At 40.7% G+C, this 13,441-nt stretch overlaps 2 pseudogenes; one reads left to right on the plus strand and one right to left on the minus strand.

Annotated features, from left to right (window-relative positions):
* Nucleotides 1-10,346: 10,346 nt before the first annotated feature.
* Nucleotides 10,347-11,486, minus strand: LOC147432416 (monothiol glutaredoxin-S17 pseudogene; annotated as a pseudogene).
* Nucleotides 11,487-13,061: 1,575 nt separating this feature from the next.
* LOC147432417 (mitochondrial adenine nucleotide transporter ADNT1 pseudogene) lies at nucleotides 13,062-13,322 on the plus strand (annotated as a pseudogene).
* The last annotated feature ends 119 nt before the right edge of the window (nucleotides 13,323-13,441 follow it).

The raw sequence follows: 13,441 nt of genomic DNA on the forward strand, positions 1-13,441 counted from the left end.
TTCATCCATTTTCCTATTAAACAGTACTAGTGTACTCCATGATGATACGCTTAGTTGTATCAGGCCTTGTTCTGAGAGTAGTGAGATCTGCTCCTTTCACTCCATTGATTATGACAAGGATATCTTGTATGGCCTACAAGTAATTGGTTGTGATCATGGAACAATCTCGATAGCGTGATTCACTTCACCTTTAGCTAGAAGCTCGACAAGCTCTTTAGGGATCATATTGTGACAATCATTCAGGTATTGTTCTATCAATTTTCTTATCCATGGGATTCAATTTCACTGCAAATATTGTCTCATTCCTTAAGTAGGCTCTCATAATCTTAGTAAAGTTTACGAATTGAAACTTTGGTTGACATTTCTTTCGTGGTACGGTAGCTCTTGAAGAATTTGAGGTGATGAATGATAGCAAGGCATCTTTACAATGTAAGTATGTATCATTTTGGTTCAACCAATCCATGCCTAATATCCCATTGTATACCCCTAGAGGTAATACACAAAAGTTTACCAAAGTGTCTTAATCACCAAGTTTGAATTTTGAATTACCTATTGTAGATACTAATTTAGTTCTTCATCTTGTGGCTAATTCTATTGTGAGGGTTGAGGCTGGGTATTCATGCAATTATAGATTCCTAATACATCTAGGAGATAGGAAAAAAAGTATCCTCTTAGAGTCAATTAGTAGGGTAAACTTCTTACCTTCATACTTCGCTAGAGTTTGAAGCACTGAGAACTATTCATTTGCTCCTTGATGTTCAATTATTGCATGCACAAATGCCAAAGATTTCTCTCGAGACTAAACATGTTTTATGGATGCATTCTCTTATTGTCCTTAAGTGCATTTGGTTGAGATGGTTTGCCTTGAATTTGATTTTCACCCTGCCATTGGGCCTATTACTGGATCCCTTGGGCAAAAATTTCTAGTTGCCTTTTTGGGAATTAAATGTACTTTGTTGGGAAGCCACTGGTCTTGCTTAAAATGAGTGATTTGGAGGATTGAAATATAAGCGTGTACCTCCTATCTATAAGTTTTGTTTTAAATCAATACAAGATGATTAATGAAGTGGACAGTAATGGTGAGGATGGCTTGGATACATGCAAGTGAAACAAAGCGTCTCTTTTCTTGCCTTCTCTCTCAGTAATGACAATTGAGGAGGCAAAACTATTGTGTTAGCTTCATCCTTTATTCTTGGCTTCTTACTTTCACGAGTAAATGTGTGCTCTATCTTCCTCTTTGATGTATTGCCAATATCTTGCTCAATGGGTTTGTCTGCATCAAGCTATATGTCTGAAAAAATGTGTCAAAATGCGTGTAGTCTTTCTTTAAGCGGAGATTATAAGCTTGACAGAAAGCATGCAACTTTCACCTCCTCTATCATCCCTTGAGGTGCATACTTCACTAGCTTGAGGAAAAACTGATAGTACTCTTCAAGTGTCTCTTTGTGTTAAGAGTAATCAAGAAACTCATTCATCCTCTCATAATATTAGGTCTTGGTTTGGTAGTTCTTCTTGAGTCGAGCTTTAATATATGGCCATTGTGTATTGTCCAGTCCATCACAATCTTTGTGCAATTGTCTTGCCACCATTCTTTTGCAATCTTCTCAAGTTTGAAGTGTGCAATTAATGAAAAAAATTCATTGGATGATTGCACCAAGGTGAAGTAATCATCCATCTTTTCCAACCAATCTTCCAATTTGTTGCCGATATCGATTCCCTCACTGCTAGAATTTCTAGGTTGTGACTTGCACAACATAGCATCAATATCCCTCTTAATAACTCCATAAGGTTGATTTACTACTATGGTTGTAGCAACTAAAGTTGTTGCAATATTGGTAGCTGTAGGCGGTACTTTTTGCACATTTTCATTATAGATTTTTAGACTATTGATTGATTTTTTGTAAAAGATGTCAGATACTAATATCACGATAATTTATCTTAATACTAGTTGAGAATTCTCTCCTCTAAGTATCCATAGTTAAATAAACAAAATAAGAAATCCTCATTTATTACCAAGTCAAGCTACATCCATTTTCGTAGCCTTACCTCAACTTTTTCCAAAGTAATTTATTTAATTGATCCCCTATGAACAAATATAAAATTCACCTATTGACTCTTGTTTGAAGATGGAGAATTTTGTATAACCAGTAGGGCTCCCCATCCTCAAAAAAATGAAAATTACATACATTAGTTAGGAGATACTATTTAGGAGATCCATTGAAATGCATGGCTCTGACGGAAGGCAAAAAATGAATTGGCGGTGTTACAACTTAAATCTGGGCAATAGGGACTTGCAACAAAATTACGTGCAAGGGTCTATCTCTCTCTCTCGCGACGTCTAGAGTCTACAATCTACTTCTCTCTCGCATGTGCTCAGATGGTCTCTCTCTCTCTCTCTCTCTCCCCCCCCCCCCCCCCCCCCCCCCCCCGGAAGTAGTTGAAGGGTCTCCTTCCTTGCGGTGGGGTGGTGGCCAAGACAGTTGTGGATGTAAGCATTTGTCCAAACACACTTTGTAGATGGTTGTTGGGCGTTGGAGATAGGCCTCCAAAGGGGGAGTGAGTGAGCGAGGAAGGGCGTGATCGCAAAGGGTGAGATTGATTGGTAGTTGGGTGTTGTTTCAAAAAGGAGTCATAAGGTAGTGCTTAAGAGGTAGTGCCTCTCTTTTCCTCTCGCTTTCTCTCTCTTGCAATTTAGTTCAATTCAGTTCAGGTTGCGAGGCAGAGGCTGTTGGAGGAAGACGTAGAGGTAAAGGATTGGGTGCGAGGAGTAGGATTTGATTTTTATTGGAAGGATTTGTTATGTGTACCAAAGAGTTATAAAAGAATCTTTGAGTTGGGAACACCTTTTATTTCTTTTAAAGCCATTTAGGAACACCTTTTATGTGTACCAAAGAGTTATAACCATTACGCAAGGTGATACAAGAATGTTAATCATCTTCAACTTCCAATTCATGCATCTTGTAATAAGCTTTTGACCTTTAAACCTTTGAGTAGAAGGATACAAAGTTGAGTCGCTTTCCTTTGGCCACTTACATAATAATTAAACTCCTAGTAGAGGTCCTCATTGAAAAGATCATTCTTGTCATTTACTTGAAAAATATGGGTAATGTATACTCTAGTTTCTAAAAGACGGAATGAAGAGAAATATTGATGAGGCTTCAATGTGGCTTGATACATACGAGCAAAGTTGCTTGGTGTTTGAGGTTTGTTGTACTCATTAAATACAGCTTGGTTACACCACACGGGTTGTGGTGTACAACTAATCCAAAGTTTTGAGAAAAAGCATGTGCATTCAAGGAGTAGAATACACTATGTTCTCCTTGGTACTTATCCTAGACCTTAAGGATAACAATCTTGCAAAACCCATATTACTGGTTAAGCCAATTTGGGCAGGGCCAAGGAGCTATGTAACCCCTCAATCCGTCAGACATTTGGTAGTCAAAACCATGCCGAATTCTACCTCCAAAAGGTCATTATGATCTATGAGCCCAAAAGTAGAGAGAGAAAGAGAGAGAGAGAGAAAGAGTACTTTTCTTGATTTGCCTTATGAAATTTGCGAGGAGAAAGGGGTTTTAGGGTAAGAAGAGCCATGCCGTCGCTGACGACGGCGCCGTTTTACTAGTAAGGATAACAATCTTCAAAACCCATATTAGTGGTTAAGCATAAGAGCTTTCTTTACAAAGATGGTTTCCTTTGTTGGATTTTGTAATAAGATAATTGTGTCCACAACGAGGACACGCTCACCAACTTGAATCTTTTTTGTTGCTATCTCATGCTAGACTTACTAAATACGGTTGGGTTCCCCTTCTAAAAAATATCACCCTTTGAAGTGTGGTTGTCCTTGGGCATACACTGCCCAAGATAAGTAGGAGTTTGGTACAATATAACTTGCTGTGACATGATTATGGATGACTTGCACTCCCCAACACATCCTATATCCTAACACATACTTGAGAAAAATATTGCCAACAAGTTGTCCAAGCTGTCCAAGCATCTCCATAGATTTTTTGAAATACTTCTAAATGATTAGCAACAATCCTATACTTATTATTTTCCCCTCAAAATAACAATAGCTTATTGTGTAGAAGTAGCACTCTTTACACAACCCTCACTACAAAGGCATTAGTAAACTACACGTCATTATATCAATAAATCAAATTGTATAGTAGTATCAAAGGCCCACTACTATAGTTCCATACAACTAAATCCAAAAAGAAATATAATTCATGTCTCTACTTTTTCTTCGGGTACCTTTTTAATTGGGGCGAAAAGATATCTTTTAGAGATTCCCTTGGCATAACCAAAACGTTTTTTAAGGTAGTAAAATAGTGTTTGCATTTTGAAAATGTAAGAAATACGAAATACAATAAAGATCTAGTAATAGGGAGAGCAGATAGAGATATGATGCAAAGTAAATTAGTGACAAATCAAAAACTTTAAATTAGCACACAATTACAAAGTGATGGCGTCATTCATCCACGCGCTCTCAAGGTAAAGCTTAGATGACGATTTAAACAACTAGAGCAAGTAGGAATACAAGGGACTAACAATCCTTACACAAGGATGTGTTATGTGCGTCAAGTGTGCACATCATTCTACCGAATTACTTATGAAAGGCCTCCTTATATAGATGTAAGGGAGCCTCTTAACGCCCATGTGCAACTACCCTTAGATAGCCAAGTCCAAGTAGAACTCTCCTATGTGCCCATGTGTAGCCGCTTTTGGGTAGACAAGTCCTCTAGAAATCAGTCACCGGTCAAGGAAATCCGGCCACTTGCCAAAGACCACTGGCCACCGACCACAGGCCAAAGACCACGGGCCACCGGCCATCGGACGGCCATTTTCCAATTGTCTTCCGGCCGTCGTCCAGGACGAAAAAGAATATTCCGACGAAGGGAAAAAAAAGGTCTCGGAGGCTTCCACCCCCGAGGCCCCCAAAGTTGCCCTTGAATTTGCTCCGCACCATCCACGATCACAAATAGAGATCTCATCAGAGTGCAAAGCTGGAATCCACCAAATATATGTGCACCATTGGCTTCTTCTCATATGGGGGCCTTACAAACTGTGCAACATATATTGTGGTGGCAAAACTGAGAGAGGTGGGCATTGCAAGTATACCAATAGAAAATGGCTTTTTACTACTAAGGGGATGGGTAGTATGGTACTCAAGCCAACAACAATGCATATCCTCTTGGCTTGATGTCAAGAGGTTGATGTAGGGTCTAGGCATGGTTGTCTCATGCATATTCAAGGGTCACTTGGTCATACCTGAAGTGCACACTCTTCATCAAGTGCACTTCTTGTGAGGGTCCCACTTATTCACGAGTGGCTTGACCTTGCATAGCGTAGTCTCTCATGAGCATTTGCATCACCCCATGGGTTCTTACATTTTTAACAACATGTATGCCATAAATATGTGTACCATGTTGTCCACGTGATTCTCTTGCTGATGCTCTCCATACATTTCCATCGTGCAAGGACCCTGTTTGGCTCACCTTTTTGCTCTATGTGTCACAATTGTTGTAGATAAGCAAAGATCATCTTCAAGAAAGAAGAAGAATCCTAAGCTCCTCTACAAATAAAATTAGTCCTACACTCAATATACATAAACACATGTAGCATATTTTCAAATTGTGAAACATAGCAAAGAGTAAGGGAAAGAGAAATGCATACTCGACTAGGGCTCGAAAGCGCCGACCCCCCTCTAAATGGGTTTCTTTATCATCAAGGATTCCTGCTACAAGCCTTGTGGGCAACATGCCTAATTTTCAATGCATTCACACACATGAAAACAACATTTTGAGTAGCATTTTCCATTTTGATGCAATACAGTTATCTCTTTTGTCACATGTCTCATATCATTGGCATCCAAATGCATACATAAGCGTGGGATAATACTAAGCGTGTGTCAATACAATAGGTGCAAGAAGTATAAGAGACCAAGCACAAAATCATAATTGTCTCCTTGCCATTCTAAAGGGCGTTTTCCCACAATCCACCAAAGCTTTCATCACAAACAATCATCACCAAGAGTGTTGGTGTAGGCTCTCAACCTCTCAACCTTCATGTCTTTTGAAGGTGATCAAGTGTTTATTCAAGTTCGTGAAATTCCAAAAGTCTAAAGACATTCAAGATTCTCAAGTTAGGTCTATGAAATCAACAAGGTCGGCCAGGTTGCCTATGAGCTTGAACTACCACCACACTCTCGTATCCAAGTGATGTCCACATTAGTCATTGGAGGAAGAAGCTAGACATTGTTGTGTTTGTAGGTCTTGTAGAGCCTCCACCAATACATTGAGTGTTGGTCAAATGAAAAGATAAACTTGAAAAGAGGTTTACTTGGGAAAACATTAGTGTGCTACAACAGCAATGCCAATAACTCTTCTAGTACAGGGGAGTAATGGTCCTAAGACAAGGTTCGAGAGGATTACAAGACCTCAATTGCGGAGCCAAGTGTGCTTAATAGGTGTAATCAATCCTAGGGCATTAGAATAAAAAGGCATATTATTGAGGGGTTGTGAGATCTCCTCCCCCTCCAAGTCGTGCGTCCTTTTCCACACTTGATAGATGAAAGTGAGCTAATTATAAAAGGAGATCAGCTACTTATAGAGAATGTTGAAATTATTTTGTTTATACATTGTACACAGACATACATAGCACAATGTGTGCTTTTTGCTCTTTAACTAACCCATATATACATGATTAAAAAACAACCATTTTTGGAAAGATGTCTTTCTAACATTGCATCTATAAAGGCCCATGGAACAAGATGTCCTTCAGGCAAGGCAGGTCATTTAGCCTAAGACATGACCATAACGTTTTTGTCCCTTCTACCACCCAGGTATGCAGCCTTTTGATCTCCATTATAATCCCGGTTGGCTCTCTGATTTAACTTGGAAAGAATTGGTCCACTAGCTTGAGAGATACCGAGAGAAAGGAGATCAGAAGCCTCAGCCATACAAATGTCCAAGAACCAAAACCAGAGGCAGAAGCAAAAAGGGTAATGCTTGAGCAGGCCGTTACACATCCTGCAATCTATCTCATATCAATGTAAGATCTTAGACTGTTAAATTATTAATCATGGTAGGAGAGAGTGAATTGAGAAAAGACACATGGCCATGGACACCAAAAACCTAAATTGTGTGTGTGTGTGTGTGTGTGTGTGTGTGTGTGTGTGAGAGAGAGAGAGAGAGAGAGAGAGAGAGAGAGAGAGAGAGAGAGAGAGAGAGAGAGAGACCTTCAAGCATGTCTTGGTGATCATCTCCTTGCAGCTGTGTAATTACATCCTGCAAAGCATCCTGATGCCGTTTCTTCACGGCCAAAAGTAGCTCTAGGTTGCGGAGTGCTCTTTGTATCCTTGCAGACTCTTTGCTTGCCTTATGCCATCATTAGCACTTTCCACTAAAAAAGGGACATAGTCCAGATGTTAGGGACATGAAAATCCATAAACCACATTGAAACTTTTGAGAACAAGATCCATGTCTATATAATCACTGCATGAAGCTAGCTTTGAACAGATTCTAACTTAGCATCCAAGTTTTCGCTTGCCTTTGAACTTTGAAGGGAAGAATCAACATCGGAGCTTGAGTGGTAGCCTCCCTACTTGAAGACGAGAGTCAAATATGTAGTTAATCAGAGCTCCATGCATGCACTTCATCCAAAAAAAGCATACATTGAGTGGGAAGAGGGATAGACTGGGGAGGCTGATTTTCATTGTCTAGGATGCCTTAAGATGCAAGTAGAGAAGCCAATAAGAGCATACTTTGAAGCTCTTTACGGATGGCAAACCCTGCGATAAGTACTTCATCTAGCAACATTTGCCACGTCTCCAAAAACTTGGAGGATGACTGATCCTCTTTCATGGTAGTGTTTACCAATTTCTTAATCAAGGAAACTTGGTAGACGAGGTCAGTGTGCTCATAGTTCTTCTCGAAGAGTCTTACCACGCACCGAGCGAGTTTTTTCGAGCAAAGACAAACCCGAGCAAGTGTTTGTACATAATATAGTAGTTTTTATCATCAACATAATATTTATTGTTTGTTATATATTGATGCACCTACAACAAAAAGAGTTTTCACTGGCTAAACTTGGAGGATTTTAGTGTAAAACTAGTTAAAAATAAAAAAAAATTTGATGAGATATTCAATGTTCTTTTTTCCATTGGTTCCTACAAAAGGTTTTGCTGAACACTTTAATAGAATCCTCTCACTCTCTCTCTTTTTTAGTTAAGAGGATAGAGGATCCTTGGAACACCATTACTTTTCAAGTCAAAACCAAAACTCCTATTAACTATTTTAGTATTTAAACATCCACTCACAATTTTAATTGGCCTCTATCTTTCAATCATTCGAATTGTCTTGCTAGAAAGTGAATATTTACAACGTGACTCCATCAATGCTGATGACTAGCCTGTCGTACGGATATGGCACATAAAAAAGAAGCCAAACTATAAACTATTAGATAATGGCTCGACTTAAAACACCAGTTAGCACGCATCATGGGCATTTTTTTCCCCCAACGCAACAATTTAAGTCTTCTCGTGAAAATTGGCTTAGACAAAGCAAACAGCTCCATCAAACTAGACTTTTAGCATGGTTAATAATCGAGCCACTTGCAAGATAGTGCGACAAGCCCTATAATTCTCCATTGCATGTACATCATTCCTCAAAATTGCATTGGTATGATCAACAAACTTTTGGAGGCACATTTGCTTCATAGAGCCAGGTATGTCTATGGCAGTGAGTTTGCCCTACTGCATAAAATCTTCAACATACCAATCCAAGTTAACGGATGAGATAGCATAGAGAAAAGGAGAAAGTGGGCACCCTTGTCTTATGGATTTATGCAATGGAGTAACATCTGTAAGAGTACCATTAACTGAAATTCTAGTTGACACATTCCCAAAAAGGAATGTGAAAAAGTGTCTGTCCAAACCCATATCATATAGACTTTGAAGTATGAACTCCCATTCCATTCTATCATAGGCCTTATCATACGCTCTATGGCTGATTGTTTGTGAGAAGATCTTTTAGAAGAGAGTTTTTTGCAATTTTGCGGTGGATGATCAGCATCATATCTAATAAGCAATGAATTATTATGCTCTTTGAATGTTGTACACTGGTGCTAGTACTACTACTTGTAATTAGCTGAAATATTGGCAGCTACAAGAATCATAACATAGTAGTGCAAGCTCGTGCTCATGCCTCTTGCTTCTTCCCAATATCGGATGGCCAATTCGCTCTCGCTTCCTAATTGCACTTGCATGATTTACTACTTGATTTCCGCTGCAATGCTGCTTCATCTCCTTGGAGCTACGTCACATTAACCAATTCTTGCGGACCATATTTTGCGTTGAATCGATTATGAGAGATGAGAGGCCAACAGCCCAATAGCGTCAGCAAGAAAATGTGTTGACAAGTGGGGACTCAAGTACTTGAGCACTTCTGACACCTTATCATTGTCTCGCCCAAATGCCTCTTTAAGGGGAGGATCACATAAGATCTGTGATTTCTCAGTACTACTCTGGAGCTTGTGAGCCTTGATGTAGTCCCATACTCTCTTGAGGGCATCAGGCCTCGTGGTCTCCGAGGTTTGCAAGATGGGAGCCAGGCTAGAGGAGACCCTATAGAGGATCTGAGCGCCACCTCTGGGCTTGGGCTTGGGGTCGGGCTCGAGAGTGGTTTTGAGTTCGGCCTTGGGCACTTTCTTGCTCATTTATTCACCAACTCATGCAAAACGCAGAGCAGTCACACACTAGACCAGGGGCAAGATTCCAATCGATGGAAAGACGAAGGATCACGATTGATGGCAAGAAGACAAATTGGGATTGGGTGGGGTTGAGCGATCGAGGTTGGCACTTGCAGGTACAACACCCCATACTGTAGCAACAAGGCTGCATGATACAGCCGAGCATTGGAAAAGCACCTGCATGGACCAGAAGAGAGAGGTAGTGGTGATGGCGAGGCAACTTTACACAGCTTTTCGGCGAGAGAGGAAAGTGCTGACGAGATGGGATGGCTGCAACATTACACACAGAAACCCTCACTTCTCCTCTCTCTCTCTCTCTCTCTCTCTCTCTCTCTCTTTGAGGAGTGCCAATAGCCTGCATGAATTGAAATGAGCTAAAAAGTTCAACAGTATGATAAAAATCCACAACCTGCGAGTAACAAGCTGCCTCAATAAGTTGGACGATTCAAACGCTTGAGAGACCACAATTCTCAAATATTGCACAATAAACATATGACAAAAACCCACAGTTACAAGGTCCAGTGAATTGCAAGAATTCTATAATATACTGGGTACTTTAATGTGTAAATTATGCACAAAACTCATGAAGGTTTTACCAATTATGAGAGCTCTACCTTCAACTCACCGCTTGCTTTTAGCTCCAGGATGATATGTCGCACCCTCCTATTAGTTCACCAAGCTGTGGATAAGTCGGCCAGTTGGCATACTTCTTCAGACCTTCTCGAACCTCATTATTACTAAGAATATCAAAGGTACCAAAAGATATAGCCTCCTCTTGTAGTATGCTCACCACCTTGGAGTTGAAGCCACAACGCGCCGCATTAGAAGAACCTTTCATGAAAAGCGTAGCGGGCGATGAATTTATCAAACTCTTTAGTCTACTTTCAAGACATTCTTTATGGACCACGCCTTTCTCCATCAGTAACTCCTTCAGTTCCCCGCTCTTCTACATCTTAGTATCTTAGTGACAATATCACAGCCACCGATGAGTTCACCAGCAATATACAACAAAGGGTATGTTGGCCAGTTAGAAAAAGATTTGAGACCTTGCCCGACCGCCTCATTCTCTAGAATATCAAAGCTTCCAATTTCGACGCGAGTATCTTTCAGAATCTCTACAACCTTGCGGCTGAATCCACACTTTGGCCCATTAAGTGAGCCCTTCATGAACAACATTACTAGCTTGGAGGCAACAAGACTCTTCAGCTTTTCTTGCAAAAGCTCACCCTTGCCTGCCTGCCTCTGAGTCATTTGCAGGCATAACAAAACCATTCATCTTACCCGCATCTCTAATTTCCTCTATTTCTGATGTCTTCTTCTGACCACCTCCAGGGCCTGTAAACTCAGATACCTTTTAAGCCAATGGAGCTGGGTTGGCGCCGTCCAATTTATTTACCAAGACGCCATTCTTGAACAAAACAAAGAAGGGAACAACTGACACATTGTAAGCCTCTGAGAAATCCTTTGTCTCTGCTGCTTCAACCTTAATTTGAAGAAGTGGACAGTGAGATTGTCGGAGCAGAGAGAGAGAGTTTTCTTTGATTTCTGTTTGCTTTAGGCAAGGTTAGCATGATCGGCCGAAAAGCAAGCAAGCCTTAGCTAAGGCGGGTGTGGTTGTGAGTATGGGGATTTTAAAGCTTGGGTGGGAAGTGTTGCACGACGCACAAAACATCACCCCGCAATCCCCCCACCCCCGACTTGACGGTGTTGTTGCGTAAGTCCTTGAGTGCTGCAGCCATTCGAGCTCCGTGGACTTCTCAGAATCTCCCTCCTTTCTCTCTCTCTCTCTCTCTCTCTCTCTCTCTCTCTCTCTCTCTCTCTCTCTCTCTCTCTCTCTCTCTCTCTCTCTCTCTCTCTCTCTCTCTCTCTCTCTCTCAGTCAAAAAAAAAACTCTCTGAAAAGCTGGCGCGCGCTCTTTTAGAGAGTTTTTTTTTTCGACTGAGTGTGTGTGTGTGTGTGTGTGTGTGTGTGTGGTGTGTGTGTGTGTGTGAGAGAGAGAGAGAGAGAGAGAGAGAGAGAGAGAGAGAGAGAGAGAGAGAGAGAGGAGGGAGATAGTGATAGTGATGCTGGTGATAGCGATGGTGATGCTGGTGGGTTGCTAATGCTAAGGCGGAGGAAGTGGGGCGCAGATTAGCGGCTGGGGCAGAAGCAGGTGAGGAGGCCGAGTTGTGGACCAAGAAAGGAAATCACCCTTACAAGAAAGGGTACGAGAAGAAGGGCACAGGAAGGCATGGGTGGCCCGGGTCACCCTCAGTAACTCAGCCAGCTACTTCGTCCGAGCGCGTCTTCTGTCTGATTTTTGGTTTTGAATAAATAATAGGGAAAATTGCCAAAATACCCCTCTAATTTGTGGAAATTCTCAAAATACCCCCAATATTTTGTCATAAAGCCCAAAACGCCCTTCAAATTCTCCAAAATTCCTAAAATACCCCTAGTTGTGAGATTAAATTTCTCTAAAGGTGAAAAAATTTGTAGCTTTTCATAAGAACTCTAGTTGTCTGTCAATACGGATGCTAAAACTAGAATTTGAGTTGGTTATGTAGGATTTGGAGATTATTTTCTTCACTATATTTTGACATAATTTCCCTTCTCTACGAGGTAAGTTGTGACAATTATATTATAAGCACTCAAAAAAAGATCTCAATTGTCAACGAGGGATAAAGACTAGGAAACCTTGAACAATCCAGCCAAAATAGTAACAAAGGCATTTTGGGAATTTTTGAAATTTGAGGGCTATTTTGGGAATTTCCACAAATTAGAGGGGTATTTTGGTAATTTTCCCTGAATAATACGGTGTTTGCACTTGGGTGTCAAAATGTGTTCTTTGTTGTAACCTTTTTACCTTGTAATTTTTGGTGTAATTTTTGTCTATCTTTCCTTTTTGTAAAGAGAAATGTTCATCTTAAGGGTGTTAATGCTCCTTCTTTAAAAAAAAAAATGAGAGAGAGAGAGAGAGGGAGAGGGAGAGGGAGAGAGCTCTTTTGTACCCTACATCACCGGACATGGTTCGGGATAGGCTTACAGTGCAGACAGAGGATTCACCAATGCGCTATCGAGGAATGTTCCATGGAGCGTCAACGATAACGAAAGAGGAAGGACCATTAGCGGTCTACAAAGGTTGGTTGCCATTTGTTATTGGTGTGATCCTGTATGTGGGTTTGAATATCGCGGTATATGAATCACTCAAAGACTGGCTGTTGAAGAGGAACATAGCAAGCAAGTGAGGAAAGAATGTTGATTTGAACGTCCTTGCAAAACTTGGATGTGGAGCAGTAGCACGTACAGTGGGCCAAAATGTGACATATCCACTTGATGTGGTACTGAGGAGGATGAAGATGGTGGGATGGAAGGATGCCTCCTCTGTCATCATTGCGGATGGTCAAATGAAGGCACCGGTTCAGTACATTGGGATGATTGATGCTTTTTGGAAGACTGTTCGCAATGAAGGCATTGCAGCCTTGTATAAAGGCCTGATTCCCAATTCTGTCAAGGTTGTTCCTTCTATTGCTTTGGCGTTTGTGACTCATGAGGTGATGAAGGATCTTCTTGGAGTCAAATTCCAAATATCAGATTAAGTGATTGTAAATTGACAAACGATTTGAAAGCACATTGGCCGTAGTACTGATTTGTAAGAGTCTCTAATTTTTTAAAGAAGGAAAATTTAAATGATAAGTCCGGGTGTGCACTAGTGGTG

Source organism: Adiantum capillus-veneris, chromosome 20, assembly GCF_014529385.1.
Source record: "Adiantum capillus-veneris isolate H3 chromosome 20, ASM1452938v2, whole genome shotgun sequence".
Classification (NCBI taxonomy): domain Eukaryota; kingdom Viridiplantae; phylum Streptophyta; class Polypodiopsida; order Polypodiales; family Pteridaceae; genus Adiantum; species Adiantum capillus-veneris.